Source organism: Schistocerca nitens, chromosome 6, assembly GCF_023898315.1.
Source record: "Schistocerca nitens isolate TAMUIC-IGC-003100 chromosome 6, iqSchNite1.1, whole genome shotgun sequence".
Lineage (NCBI taxonomy): Eukaryota > Metazoa > Arthropoda > Insecta > Orthoptera > Acrididae > Schistocerca > Schistocerca nitens.
In genome coordinates, this window is record NC_064619.1 from 87,385,831 (window position 1) to 87,399,956 (window position 14,126).

The 14,126-nt window shown below is 38.8% G+C and overlaps 1 protein-coding gene across 1 annotated transcript in view; it reads right to left on the reverse strand.

The window, feature by feature from the left end:
- The window catches only part of LOC126263238 (synaptic vesicle glycoprotein 2B-like), a 340,497-nt gene that overhangs the window by 246,288 nt on the left and 80,083 nt on the right, over window positions 1-14,126 (reverse strand). The gene's annotated exons all lie outside the window — the stretch shown is intronic.

A 14,126-nucleotide genomic window follows, 5' to 3' on the forward strand; every position in this document is an offset into this window, starting at 1 on the left:
TAAAAGAAAATATTTATGCAGTGCACAAAAACACATAGAACATAGCGGGAATGAAATATAACTAAACAGGAAAGTAAAACTTCATAGCAGCAAATGAAAATACCATAAAGCAAAATGTCACACACACAAAGTTTCATTTTGGTAAAATATGTACTTTAAGTAAAACACAAAATTAAATGTGTAGTTAACATAAGAAGAAGATTAAATTTAGGCAAAATTATATATAAAACATAACAATATTTATTATTTTGTCCATTCAGTAGAACCGCTGTTGAAAAACTCTTCCAATGAATATAGTGGATGTTGTTTCAAGTCCTGAGCAATTTTTTTCTGAAATAATTCAGGTGGCAGGGATTTCACTTCTGGAGGCAGTTGATTGTACATTTTTAGGGCGACTGTTGGAAAGCTGTCTTGTGTATTTGATAGGCAACACCTTGGCACTTCAATGTTCCTCTTACAGCGAGTGTCATGATTATGTATTTCTTGTCTTATGCTAAAATTCCCTTGATTTTCTTTTATATAAATGAGGCAGAAAAACACATACTGGCTAAAGACAGTCATTATGCCTAGCCTGGTGAAAATAGGCTTACAGTGGTCCAGTCTTTTGCTAGAGGATATGATCCTGATGGCTTTTTTTTGTAACAGCAACACATCTTTGCTGCCTGAGGAGTGTCCCCACAACAACAGTCCATAGCTAATGTGGCTGTGGAAGAGTGCATGGTAGACTATTGTGAGAAACCGGTCAGTTATTACCCTCTTCAGCTTCCTCAGGAGGTATATCACACGAGAAAGTTTGGTGCATACATATGCAGTGTGATCATTCATGGAGTGTTTGCTGTCAATCTTGAAGCCCAGTAGTCTGACAGTCTCCATGTTTTCTTGGGTTTCAATGTTGGTTAGACTGCATATCAAATGTTGGGTTTTTTCTTCATTGATCTTCATTTTGTTTATTACAAACCATTCTTTTATTTCTTCAAACATCAAATTTGATGCACCAAGAGCTTCTGTGGCTGTATGTCCTTTGGCAATAAGGGTAGTGTCATCTGCAAACTGCAACATTTGACTATTACAGCTCATATCATTGACATATATGAGGAATAGGAGAGGTGCTAAGACTGATCCTTGGGGGCACTCCATGCTCCAGTTTTTGTTCAAGAGAAGTTGCTCCATGCACTGATACTACCTGCTTTAGGTTTTCCAAATAAGATTGGAGTGTTGATAGAACAACACCTCCTACACCATAGCATCTTAACTTGGCTGTTAGTGTTGTGTGTGAGATGCAGTCAAAGGCTTTGCTGAGGTCACAGAGTGTCAGTGCCACACTCTCTCTCTCTTCAAAACTCTGCCGAATTGTTTTTAATAAGTCCGGTGTGGCTGTCACTGTTGATCTCCCTTTGCGGAATCCGTGCTGTGTGTTTTGGAATAAGTTGTTTTCCTCAAAGTAATTCAGTACCTGGCGGTGCATCACAGACACAGTAACTTTGGCTAGTACTGAGATTGGTCGCTGGACACCTCACAAGGATCCCCCTTCTTATATATTGGTACTGTGCGCGCCAGTTTAAGGAAGTCTGGGAAGATACCAGAAGATAGACATTTGTTTATTGCTATGGCTAGTAGCTGAGCTAATTCTGCAATAATTTTCATTAGCAGTGTGCAGGACATGCCATAGATGTCTACACTTTCTGAGTGTTTGTAGGAGTTCACAATTTTTATCATGTCTTCAGGGTGTACTTCCTTCCAGTTTTGAATACTGCAACTGTCTGCATTTCTTATGTTTGCAGTTGGATCTAGGTCAGAGTGTGGAATTCCACCACTGTCTTTTCCGCTATTCTGACAAAATATTCATTGAAGTCATCAGGGCTACCCGAATTTAAGCAGGAGGTAGTCTTCTTTCAGTTCTCATTTACAAGATTCCAGGCAGCTTTACAAGGATTTTGGGCATCTTTTAATGTATTTATCATTATATTTCTTTTCTGCTTCCTCTACTGCCTTCCTATAAGCTTTTTTGGCTTTTAGGTAGTTGTGGTGATGTAATTCTTTAGCTGGAATGTCTAAAGCTGATTTCATTCGGTCCTTGCACATTGTTACAATACACTTCAATTTATTGAGCTCGGTGGTGTACCATTGTTTCACATTGATAACTTTCTGCCTGCCTCGTGATTTGTCCAGAGGATTCTTTACTGGTCTTACCAGAAACATGTCATCAAATATTGCTTTTAAGGTTTGGAACAGACATAAGAAATAATCACTGCCTACTAACTCTGCAATTTTCTGCTGCCAGTTTACACAAGATAGAGCTGCTTTGAGATCATTTAATCTCTCTTCTTTAACAAATCTTCTTTTGAATGTGTAATTTGAATGCCATGTGCTTTTCTGCGGTTTGCTCCTCATACTGGTTTCCATTACTAGTGCACAGTGATCTGCTATCATAGGTTCAACTACACTGAGTTTATAATACTAGATGTTGAGGTTGGTGATTATGGTGTCCAGGCATGCACCACCCCTTGTTGGGAGCTTATTTGCAATAAACAGCCCATAACTCGTAATTAATCTCATAAAGACCCTCTCTCTGGCGTGTCCATCACCTATGTGTATGTTAAAATCTCCACACAGTGCGATTTTTGACTTTAGGCGTGTTAGATAACACAAACAGTTCTCCATATGTCCAATAAAATTCTCAAAGTCACCATCTGGTGAATGGTACACAGAAACAACAACTCAATCAATATTTGTTAATAACAGTGCAGCTAATTCAAGATCAAAATCCACACAAAAACTGCTTAAATCAATTTCCTTGATGCTATGTTCTCTGTTGGCATACACAGAGACCACACCGTGGGTTGCAGTTCTTCGAAACCAAGCACTGACCATGTCTAAGTATTCAACAGATTTATAGAAATCACCTTCTGCTTCAGCTAGCCAGTGTTCACAAATACATAAAACATCTGGTTTAATTTCTTCTATAAAAAATGATAGGAGATCCATTTTGGTTCTTATGCACTGCACATTTACACTTGCAATGATTACAGGCATATTGTTTTCAGTACTAGAAACATTCTTGTGCAGTGATCCTGGATCCTTGTTTTTAACTTCATAATCTATTTTATTGGAATAACGGATGGTCTCCAGAACAAAAAACGCTTAATTACAACATTTTTGGGCCATACAGCAGTGTCCATTAGCTTGTCTTTTAGATGAAAGTCTAGACCAATCTTAAAACTACTATTTACACTCTTAGATTCCAATTTTTCTACGTGAAAGTTGCTATGACCTGGTAGGATTTTCTTCAAAAAGTTAATTACGTTTTCTGCTGTCGTTCCACTTTTCACCTTTCCTAAATGAAACCATGCTCTCTTTTCCCCATACAGCATTCCTTGGTCATCACCAGTGCCTATTATTTTATTTTTCCTGCCACTAACACTTGAATTTCCAACTACTGAGATGGCATTGGTTGGAGGAGTTGATCTGATAGTCACTGTCTGTGGCAGTTTGCATGATATATCTGTATTTAGCGCTGTATTACTTGTTTGTTGTTCTGCAGAAGTTGTTGGGGTTTTCTTGTCCCTATGGCGAAAACTTCTTTTCCTAGAACTTACTACACGCCACTCTGTATTGGGTGAGAGTTTATTTTCTGAGGAATCTGCAGAGTTGTAGAGACTATTTTCGTATTTATTAACGCCAGATCCTGTTTCGTTAACCGATACATTGTTTACATCAAAACACTCATTTGATTCCATGATATCAGTTCGATTACAATTTACGGTTGGAGATTTTTCGTCTGGAATGATCTGTTTTCCTTGTTGTAGAAAGGGGTTTGAACAGTTTCTGTCTCTACTTACATTATTACAGCATTCATCAGCGCCATTTTCTCGATCACCAACAGTTGTTTTGGATGTGTGAGTCGGGTTGCACAGCACATTAACCACAATATGGTGTTTATGTTTATCTGCCGCCAAATCCGTTTGTTTGCCATTTGCAGTACCAATGTTTTCCTGCACAAATTCACTTACTTTGCTATAACCACTTTCCAAGGAGTCAGCACTGTTTACAAGTGGTTTTTCACATATGTTTACGTTATATTTTGGAGACTGCAATTCTTCAATCTTAGAATCAGCACTGATAATTGTATCCAGCTTTTTATTCATTGATAGGTTATCTTCCGATATTTTATTTGTTAACTTGAGTATATTTTGCAAGTATTCTAATAATTTTACGTCACCGTTCACTTCAATATCACTTTTGTGTTTCTGCACTTCAGGTTCATGTAAATTTTCGCTACTTAACCTCTTTTCGCAGGACACACAGTGAAACTTAATTCGGTCTTTAGAACATGCTACTGTACGAGCTTCACTGTTACTAACGCCTACACACTCGTTGTGAAAGGATTTATTACACCATAATCCACAAACTAGCACTATATCTGTCGTTTTAATAACTTTTTTGCACGCTTCACATGATCGAACATCACTTGCCACCATCTCCTCCCCGTAGAGGTATGTGATGTGATTCTTCAATTTCTCCAAGCATATTTTATGACGAAATAAATCTCGGGTGAACAGTCTGGTATGAGTGTGCATAGGATACAATATTTCGGCAATCGACCACGTTGCCATCATCAGGTGCGCTGATGTACTGACCGGCGGTGGGCTGGCGCCATGTATATATAGGACAATTCCTCTCCTGCTCCTCCCTCAGGCACTTCCTAGGCAGTAGTGTATACACAGGGCAGACCGTTCGTACCATTGAGGACCGATTCAGAGAACATCGATGGCACACTAGACTGCCACAGCCCAGTAAGTCGGCAATCGCTGAGCATTGCCTGTCGGAACTCCACAGCAAGGATTATGACCGAACCAAAGTCCTGACACAGACTTCCAAATACTGGGACTGTGTCATCAAAGAAGCCGTATAGATCCGAGTAAGGGAGCCACAACTAAATCGTGACAGCGGCTACATCCTTAGCAAGGTGTGGGAACCCCTGATCACCCGGATTAAAAAGGAAAAGGATATTTCGCAGAGTGTACCGACTTCGGGGGAGGAGGGAAAAATATTGAGAGTGGTGCCGGCAGACCCTCCTGAATGAGAAGACCTAGGACGCAGTGCCCAGATGGCGGGAGAACGGACGCTGTACCTGGACCGCACACGGGGCGCGGACCACATCGACTCATAGAAAGCACCTGAGGGAGGAGCGGGAATGGGATTGTCCTATATATACATGGCGCTGGCCCACTGCCGGTCAGTACATCAGCGCACCTGATGATGACAACGTGGTCGATTACCAAAATATTGTGTCCTATGCACATTCATACTAGGCTGATCACCCGAGATTTATTTCGTCACTCTCTTCCTTGCTATACCTGGCCTTTATTGGTGTATTTTTTGTTGCAATTTGTCCAGGAGGTTAGCATAGTATTCTCCAGTAATTGTTTCTCCAGTGGGGAGATAATCCACAAACAGAATCTCCTTCACATCCCAGAACACATGCCATGACCTTTCCTGCCAAAGGAATTGTCTTTGCTTTCTTTAGTGGTGGAGAATCAGCATGTTTACACTGCTCTGACTGTTGTTTTGTATCTGGGGTATAGTAGTGCATCCAAGTTTCATCTGAGGTCACAAACTGGCACATATGGGCTAAAACGTGCCAAACATTGTTCTGATATGTCCATTCTCATGTGTTTTTGATCCAGCATCAAGATACTCACCTTGCATATAATCTGCTATTTCTAATTCTTCAATTAAAACGTGATATACCCATTCAGACGACATCTGGCAAGCACGAGCAATTTCACACACTTTCAATTGGCGATCCTCCATGACCATTTTGTGCACTTTTACAATAATTTCTGGAATAGTGACACATCTTGGACGACCACTACACAGATCGTCATCTAAGCTCTCCTGAACAAATTTAAATTCATTTATCCACTTGGCAACAGTTGAATATGAAAGAGCAGAGCCCCCAGTGTATTCTGGAAATTGGCATGAATGTCCTTTGCTTTCCTACCTTTCTTTACGAAGTACAAAATCAGTGCTCGAATCTCGATTTTTTCCATTTTCACAATCCATTACGTGGGAACAACAACAAAGCCATGCCATCACCACAGCTCTCTTCCAATAGGATTGACGTAGCATGCATTTACAGGCACCAGTTCAATGAGTATCATTTGAATGACTTGCGCTAGTGCTGATCACTCATGGTGATTACAATAACTTTTCAAGCCACCCTCGTATAATTTCAAAAATGTATCACCTTCTATCTAAATTCTGTGTCTGAGAGTTTGCACGGTGACTGTTTTGCAATGATTGACTGTGAACTTGTAATTAGTTTCATGAATGGTGTTAATCTTCAATAATGCTTATTGCGACAATGGGAGTAGACTGTGAACTGTGTTATTTTCAAATGATATTTACTGTGCACATTGATTTCATTTTGATATGACTGTCTACTTGGAAGAACAGTGTCATTGGCTAATGTGTTAATGATTTACTTGCCATATATTAGTGAATCAGTATTTTTATGTTAGGTTATTGTACTCAAACAATCATATTATACTATAACAGAGTGTAGTATGTGACTAGCCACTTACCTGTGCATAAATTATGATAGATGAGAGTCGATCTGGCCATAAACAGTACATTATTTAACAACAAAGTGCAATTGAAATGTTTTGAACCGTAAAACTTTGTGTGGACTTATATGAAGTAGACTCTTTGAGACAATCACTATTCAGTCATGTTTGATGGAGGCACTGCTACCAGACCCAAATCAGCACAGGTAAAGAGGGTAAGTCACAGAGTGAATGACTGCATCCTTTTCTTACATCCTTTTGAATCTGAGCTTTTCAGTATTAGTCTTCCATTCTCACCTCTTGGTTCTTGACATATTGTATACTATGCTTCTTTTCCTAAAGCTTACAGATTTTTCCTGAGGAGATTGAAAACCATCCACCAATTTACATCGCCTAGTGGTTTTTTTCTAGGGCAATAAATCCTACGAACTTCTCCTGATTTTTCTTAAGTCTTGCTTCCATTATCAAGCACAACTCCAGAACTACCTCTCTGGTGCCTTTATGCTTTGGAAAGCAAACTGATCATCTAGTAGAACCTCAATTTTATTTTCCATTCTTCTGTACATTATTCTTGTTAGCAGCTTAGATGCATGAACTGTTAAGCTGATTGTGATATGTTCTTCCACTTATCTGCCATTGCTATTTTCAGTATTGTGTGAGTGATATTCTTTGAAAAGTCTGATGGTATGTCTCCAGTTTCTTAGATTCTACACACCAACTTCAAATAGTCATTTTGTTGCTATTCCCCAGCCTAATGATTTTAGATATTCCAAAGGGAAATTATCTATCCCTTCTGCCCTGAATGATTGCAATCTGCATTGAACAGTGTTATTGCTCTTCTACTCTTCATTTTGACATCCCTGCTTTTCATTTTACTGAAGGTTGTCTTTAGTTCTGTATATGCTGAGTTAGTTCTTCTGATGAGAATTTCTTTTTTGACTTCGTCACATTTTTATTGCAGCCATTTCACCTTGGTTTCCCTGCATTTCCTATTCACGTCATTCCTAAGTGACTTATAGTAAATTTATGACCAAGTGGCCATGAGCTCATTCTCTTTTTCTGTAAGTCAGATGACACTACCCTCATTGATGATGCTATATTAACAATATCCCACCCCCCATGAACCATGGACCTTGCTGTTGGTGGGGAGGCTTGCGTGCCTCAACAATACAGATGGTCGTACCGTAGGTGCAACCACAATGGAGGGGTATCTGTTGAGAGGCCAGACAAATGTGTGGTTCCTGAAGAGGGGCAGCAGCCTTTTCAGTAGTTGCAGGGGCAACAGTCTGGATGATTGACTGATCTGGCCTTGTAAGACTAACCAAAAGGCCTTGCTGTGCTGGTACTGCGAATGGCTGAAAGCAAGGGCAAACTTCAGCCGTAATTTTTCCCGAGGCCATGCAGCTTTACTGTACGGTTAAATGATGATGGCGTCCTCTTGGGTAAAATATTCCGGAGGTAAAATAGTCCCCCATTCAGATCTCCTGGCGGGGACTACTCAGGAGGACGTCATTATCAGGAGAAAGAAAACTGGCATTCTACAGATCGGAGCATGGAATGTCAGATCCCTTAATCAGGCAAGTAGGTTAGAAAATTTAAAAAGGGAAATGGATAGGTTAAGGGGCTCCGGAACGCCCTATACTTGCAATGTTAAAATAACGCTTATAAATTACATCTTTCCTCACAAAGTATTTGAGGTAGGAAGTTGAACTTTTTACAGATTATTTATTGGAATATGGGTTACAACTTAACACAGGGATTTTACAAAATTTTAGTTCAGTTATTAAAGATGATTTTTTTTCAATTGTAATGAAAATTCACAACATTTTTTTGCAATTTTTTATTTATATATTCAAAAATATACAGTTTTTTGGAAAAAGGCTGTGTTAAATTATGCAGAAGGTACTGTGTAACATTTACTGAAAGTTTGAAACAAATATGTTTGGAAGATCCTTAGAAAACATGTAATTAGTATGAGAAAATAAAAGTTTTGGGAATCGAGCGACAAAGATTGGATTAACTTTTTAGTGCATTCCAGGTCCATAGGATGGATTATCTTCATCCTCTGCAAACTCCTCCTCCAGCTTCCTCTTGTTCCTCCTCCTGTTTACTCTTGCTTGTATTTCTAGACTCTTTACAGCCCTGTCTGCAGCCCGAAGGCGTTCCTTGTCTAAAGCAAGCATCGCTCGTACCATGTTAGAACCTATCTTCATTCCCATATTTCTAAATACCTTGCACCTTACAATGTTGCCATCATTGAAAGTCGCAACAGCATCATACACACCAAAGTGAAGTGTTTCTATTCCAACAAATACAGTCTTGGGGATTCTCGACCATATAACACTATTTACACTTTCATTGGGGTTTTGAGTTTTTCCGTGAATACACTTTTTCAACCGTTCAGGTGCTGCTAAGTCTCTGAAAATAGGTTTTATCACCTCCATTATTGCATGAGGCAGACTATGCTTATGAGTGTACACTTCACCAGTTAGCAATCCTTTGTTATATTTACACCAACTGTCTTCTTCTTTGGGACACAAGCTATGTTGGGGATTTTCATCGGTTGAAGAAGTATGAAAAAAAAGAGCCCAAACAGCCTTCTTCATTTCGTCGACACTTTGTGTATTTTGCCTAATAGCCATTCCATAATAGTTCTGTATTTTGTCAATTACACTGTCAGTTAACCTTCCCTTCCCATCCAACCCTTTACCATCACTGAGTTTTTGTTTTTTGTACGAAGCTTTCAGTCGCCGAAGTCTTGTTCCCATTCGCTTCTGTACGTGTCCAATACACTCAAATTTCTGCACTACAACATCATCACCATAGGGCTTCAGAACTTGAACATGTTTGAAACTTTTAGAATCACCGTCACCAAGGTAATTAACATATCGCACTTTATCACACGTCTCAGAACGCTGGAATATACTGGTAACACCAGCCACTTCCATTCCTCCACTACTGCCACTATAGTTAGCTTTGCAATTATTTTCATGTGTACCTTTACATTTTTGTGGACATCTACAATACTTTGATATTACTGCTACATATAATACTTTCCCTGTATACATACTGGTGGCAGATACTAAACCATGAAGAGATGTGTGTCCCCATTTATGCCAGGTACCATCGAACGCTGCAGTCAAATCTCTGTTACCATTATTTTCCATTACTGCCTCTTCCACAGCGTTCTTCATAGATTCTATACAGACATCTTCTACTTTAGACCCTATTAATTTATTATAGGTCGTAAACTTGGTTGGGGGATTTGGAAGATTCATGATGCCACAGAAAATTGCACCTGCAGTAGCACCCTTATCAACTGAACACGAGGAATAAACAAGTCTAATGTTGTGTTTGTAGATTTTGCTACCATTTTCTTCATTTGCAGTTACTGCAACACTGTTCCAAAAGGTGGTCATGTATGAACACTTATCACATTTCAGTTGTATTTCACTAGCAAGTCCTACGTGCTTTATTATGGAGAGTTCCAGACCAACTTCACTACAATGAATACATCTTACACAGTTTGAAAAAATTCCTTTGAGAACCGACATATCAAATATTTCATTCACATCCGATTCGCCCATAAAACATTCATATTTCACTCATTGAACCAAGCTTCTTCTGTGAAGTATTTTCTTTCCCACTTTGACTGCTATGGGCAGGTGTACTTGAGAGGTTAGGTTCACTCACTTGGTTATCGTCTTTATTGTTTACAGTAATAACACATACCTTTGGCTTTCCAACATTTCTCCTTTTCTTAAAAGCCTTCAGAGGATTTCTAATAACTTTACTTTTACTCATTATTATACTTCAACAAAACAGAGACTCAAGAAACAGAATTAATTACGAATATTTTCGAGATAACGACAGAGTAAATAAACATGAAACAATCGACAATCACACCAGCGATATATATTGAACCATCACAGGTTAGCCACAACACATACTTTATCTCACATCACTAAAATGTACCTGATGAACACGGACGTTAATAATAACACCATTTGACAGCAGTTTAACAGCGCCACAGTGGGTCACGCCTATGTAGAACACATTTCAAAAAAAATTTAAAAATAGTTGTAGTCTTCGGAATTGAATAAATTATATATCTATTAAAAGGTAATAGTCTGCAGATTCAGAAAACGCAAAAAAGTAAAAATTGAACTTTTCATGATTTTGAGCCTTTCCGGAGCCCCTTAAAGTGAGATATAGTGGGAATTAGTAAAGTTCAGTGGCAGGAGGAACAAGACTTTTGGTCAGGTGAATACAGGGTTATAAATACAAAATCAAATAGGGGTAATGCAGGAGTAGGTTTAATAATGAATAAAAAATAGTAGTGTGGGAAAGCTACTACAAACAGCATAGTGAACGCATTATTGTGGCCAAGATAGACACGAAGCCCACACCTACTACAGTAGTACAAGTTTATATGCCAACTAGCTCTGCAGATGATAAAAAAATTGATGAAATGTATGATGAGATAAAAGAAATTATTCACGTAGTGAAGGGAGACGAAAATTTAAGTCGTGGGTGACTGGATTTCGAGAGTAGGAAAAGGGAGAGAAGGAAACATAGTAGGTGAATATTGATTGGTGGTCAGAAATGAAAGAGGAAGCCGTGTGGTAGAATTTTGCACAGAGCATAACTTAATCAGAGCTAACAATTGGTTCAAGAATCATAAAAGAAGGTTGTACACATGGAAGAATTCTGGAGATACTAAAAGGTATCAGATAGATTATATATTCGTAAGACAGAGATTTAGGAACAGGTCTTAAATTGTAAGATGTGGACTCTGACCACAATCTATTGGTTATGAACTGTAAATTAAAACTGAAGAAACTGAAAAAGGTGGGAATTTAAGGAGGTGGGACATGGATAAACTGACTAAACCAGAGGTTGTACAGAGTTTCAGGGATAGCATAAGGGAACAATTGACAGGAATTGGGGAAAGAAATACAGTTGAAGAAGAATGGGTATCTCTGAGGGAGGGAGTAGTGAAGGCAGCAGACGATCAAGTAGGTAAAAAAGACAAGGGCTAGTAAAAATCCTGGGGTAACAGAAGACATATTGAATTTAGTTGATGAAAGGAGAAAATATAAAAATGCAGTAAATGAAGCAGGCAAAAAGCAATACAAATGTCTCAAAAATGAGATCGACAGGAAGTACAAAATGGCTAAGCAGGGATGGTTAGAGGACAAGTGTAAGGATGCTTATCTCACTAGGGGTAAGATAGATACTGCCTACAGGAAAATTAAAGAGACCTTTGGAGAAAAGAGAACCACTTGTATGAATATCAAGAGCTCAAATGGAAACCCAGATTTAAGCAAAGAAGGGAAAGCAGAAAGGTGGAAGGAGTATATAGAGGGTCTATACAGGGGCAATGTACTTGAGGACAATATTATGGAAATGTAAGAGGATGTAGATGAAGATGACATGAGAGATACGATACTGCGTGAAGAGTTTGACAGAGCACTGAAAGACCTGAGTCGAAACAAGGCCCCGGGAGTAGACAACATTCCATTAGAACTACTGACGGCCTTGGGAGAGCCAGTCATGACAAAACTCTACCATCTGGTGAGCAAGATGTATGAGACAGGCGAAATACCATCAGACTTCAAGAAGAATATAATAATTCCAATCCCAAAGAAAGCAGGTTTTGACAGATGTGAAAATTACCGAACTATCAGTTTAATAAGTCACAGCTGCAAAATACTAACGCGAATTCTTTACAGACGAATGGAAAAACTGGTAGAAGCGGACCTCTTGGAAGATCAGTTTGGATTCTGTAGAAATGTTGGAACACATGAGGCAATACTGACCTACGACTTATCTTAGAAGAAAGATTAAGGAAAGGCAAACCTACGTTTCTAGCATTTGTAGACTTAGAGAAAGCTTTTTACAATGTTGACTTTAATACTCTCTTTCAAATTCTGAAGGTGGCAGGGGTAAAATACAGGGAGCGAAAAGCTATTTACAATTTGTACAGAAAGCAGATGGCAGTTATAAGGGTCAAGGGACATGAAAGGGAAGCAGTGGATGGGAAGGGAGTGAGACAAGGTTGTAGCCTCTCCCCAATTCTATTCAATCTGTATATTGAGCAAGCAGTAAATGAAACAAAAGAAAAATTCAGAGTAGGTATTAAAATCCATGGAGAAGAAATAAAAAGTTTGAGGTTCACCGATGACATTGTAATTCTGTCAGAGACAGCAAAGGACTTGGAAGAGCAGTTGAACGGAATGGACAGTGTCTTGAAAGGAGGGTATAAGATGAACATCAACAAAAGCAAAACAAGGATAATGGAATGTAGTCGAATTAAATCTGGTGATGCTGCGGGAATTAGATTAGGAAATGAGACACTTAAAGTAGTAAATGAGTTTTGCTATTTGGGGAGCAAAATAACTGACGATGGTCGAAGTAGAGAGGATATAAAATGTAGACTGGCACTGGGAAGGAAAGCGTTTTTGAAGAAGAGGAATTTGTTAACATCGAGTATTGATTTAAGTGTCAGGAAGCCGTTTCTGAAAGTATTTGTATGGAGTGTAGCCATGTATGAAAGTGAAACGTGGGCGATATATAGTTTAGACAAGAAGAGAATAGAAGCTTTCGAAATGTGGTGCTACAGAAGAATGCTGAAGATTAGATGGGTAGATCAGATAACTAATGAGGTGGTATTGAATCGAAGTGGGGAGAAGAGGAGTTTGCGGCACAACTTGACTAGAAGAAGGGATCAGTTGGTAGGACATGTTCTGAGGCATCAAGGGATCACCAATTTAGCACTGGAGGGCAGCATGGAGAGTAAAAATCGTAGAGGGAGACCAAGAGATGAATACACTAAGCAGATTCAGAAGGATGTAGGCTGCAGTAGGTACTGGGAGATGAAGAAGCTTGCACAGGATAGAGTAGCATGGAGAGCTGCATCAAACCAGTCTCAGGACTGAAGACCACAACAACAACAGGTGGTATAACACAAAAACTTGAACTGTGGTAATATTTGTAACATAAGAATGAAACAATGTCTTGCTAGAAGTTAATGCTATTATTCTTTTTTAACGTGAACTATTATAAATATTTCTGTGTTTATGAAAAGTACAAATATTGTTATGTTATAGAGTTGATGTTTTGCTATACAGTGCAAGCATCAATTTTCAGTCACTCTATGTTGAGGCAGTGGAAGGAAATTTCACCTCTTGACCATCCATCATGAAAGAAGATACACAGAATATTCAGAAGACAAGAGAAATTTTTTGTGATGAAACTAAAGAACTGATAGAAAAATTAACTTACTGAAAAACCAGTATGGAGTGTTTGTTCATCCCTCTTCCTTCCCCTTCAACCATGCTGCCAGGAGAAGAAGCCATTGGCTCCAAAAGGTTGTAAATCTTCTTAATTTTATATGTGTTTTCTCCTGCTGCCATTTGGTGAGTAGATTCTTTTATCTAATCTATTATAAAACAGACACCAGGAATCACTTATGACCTCTGTATATTCTATACTGTAACAAACTTCAACTTTTCTTATAAAGCCATACAAGACTGATACATAACAGTTACCCTT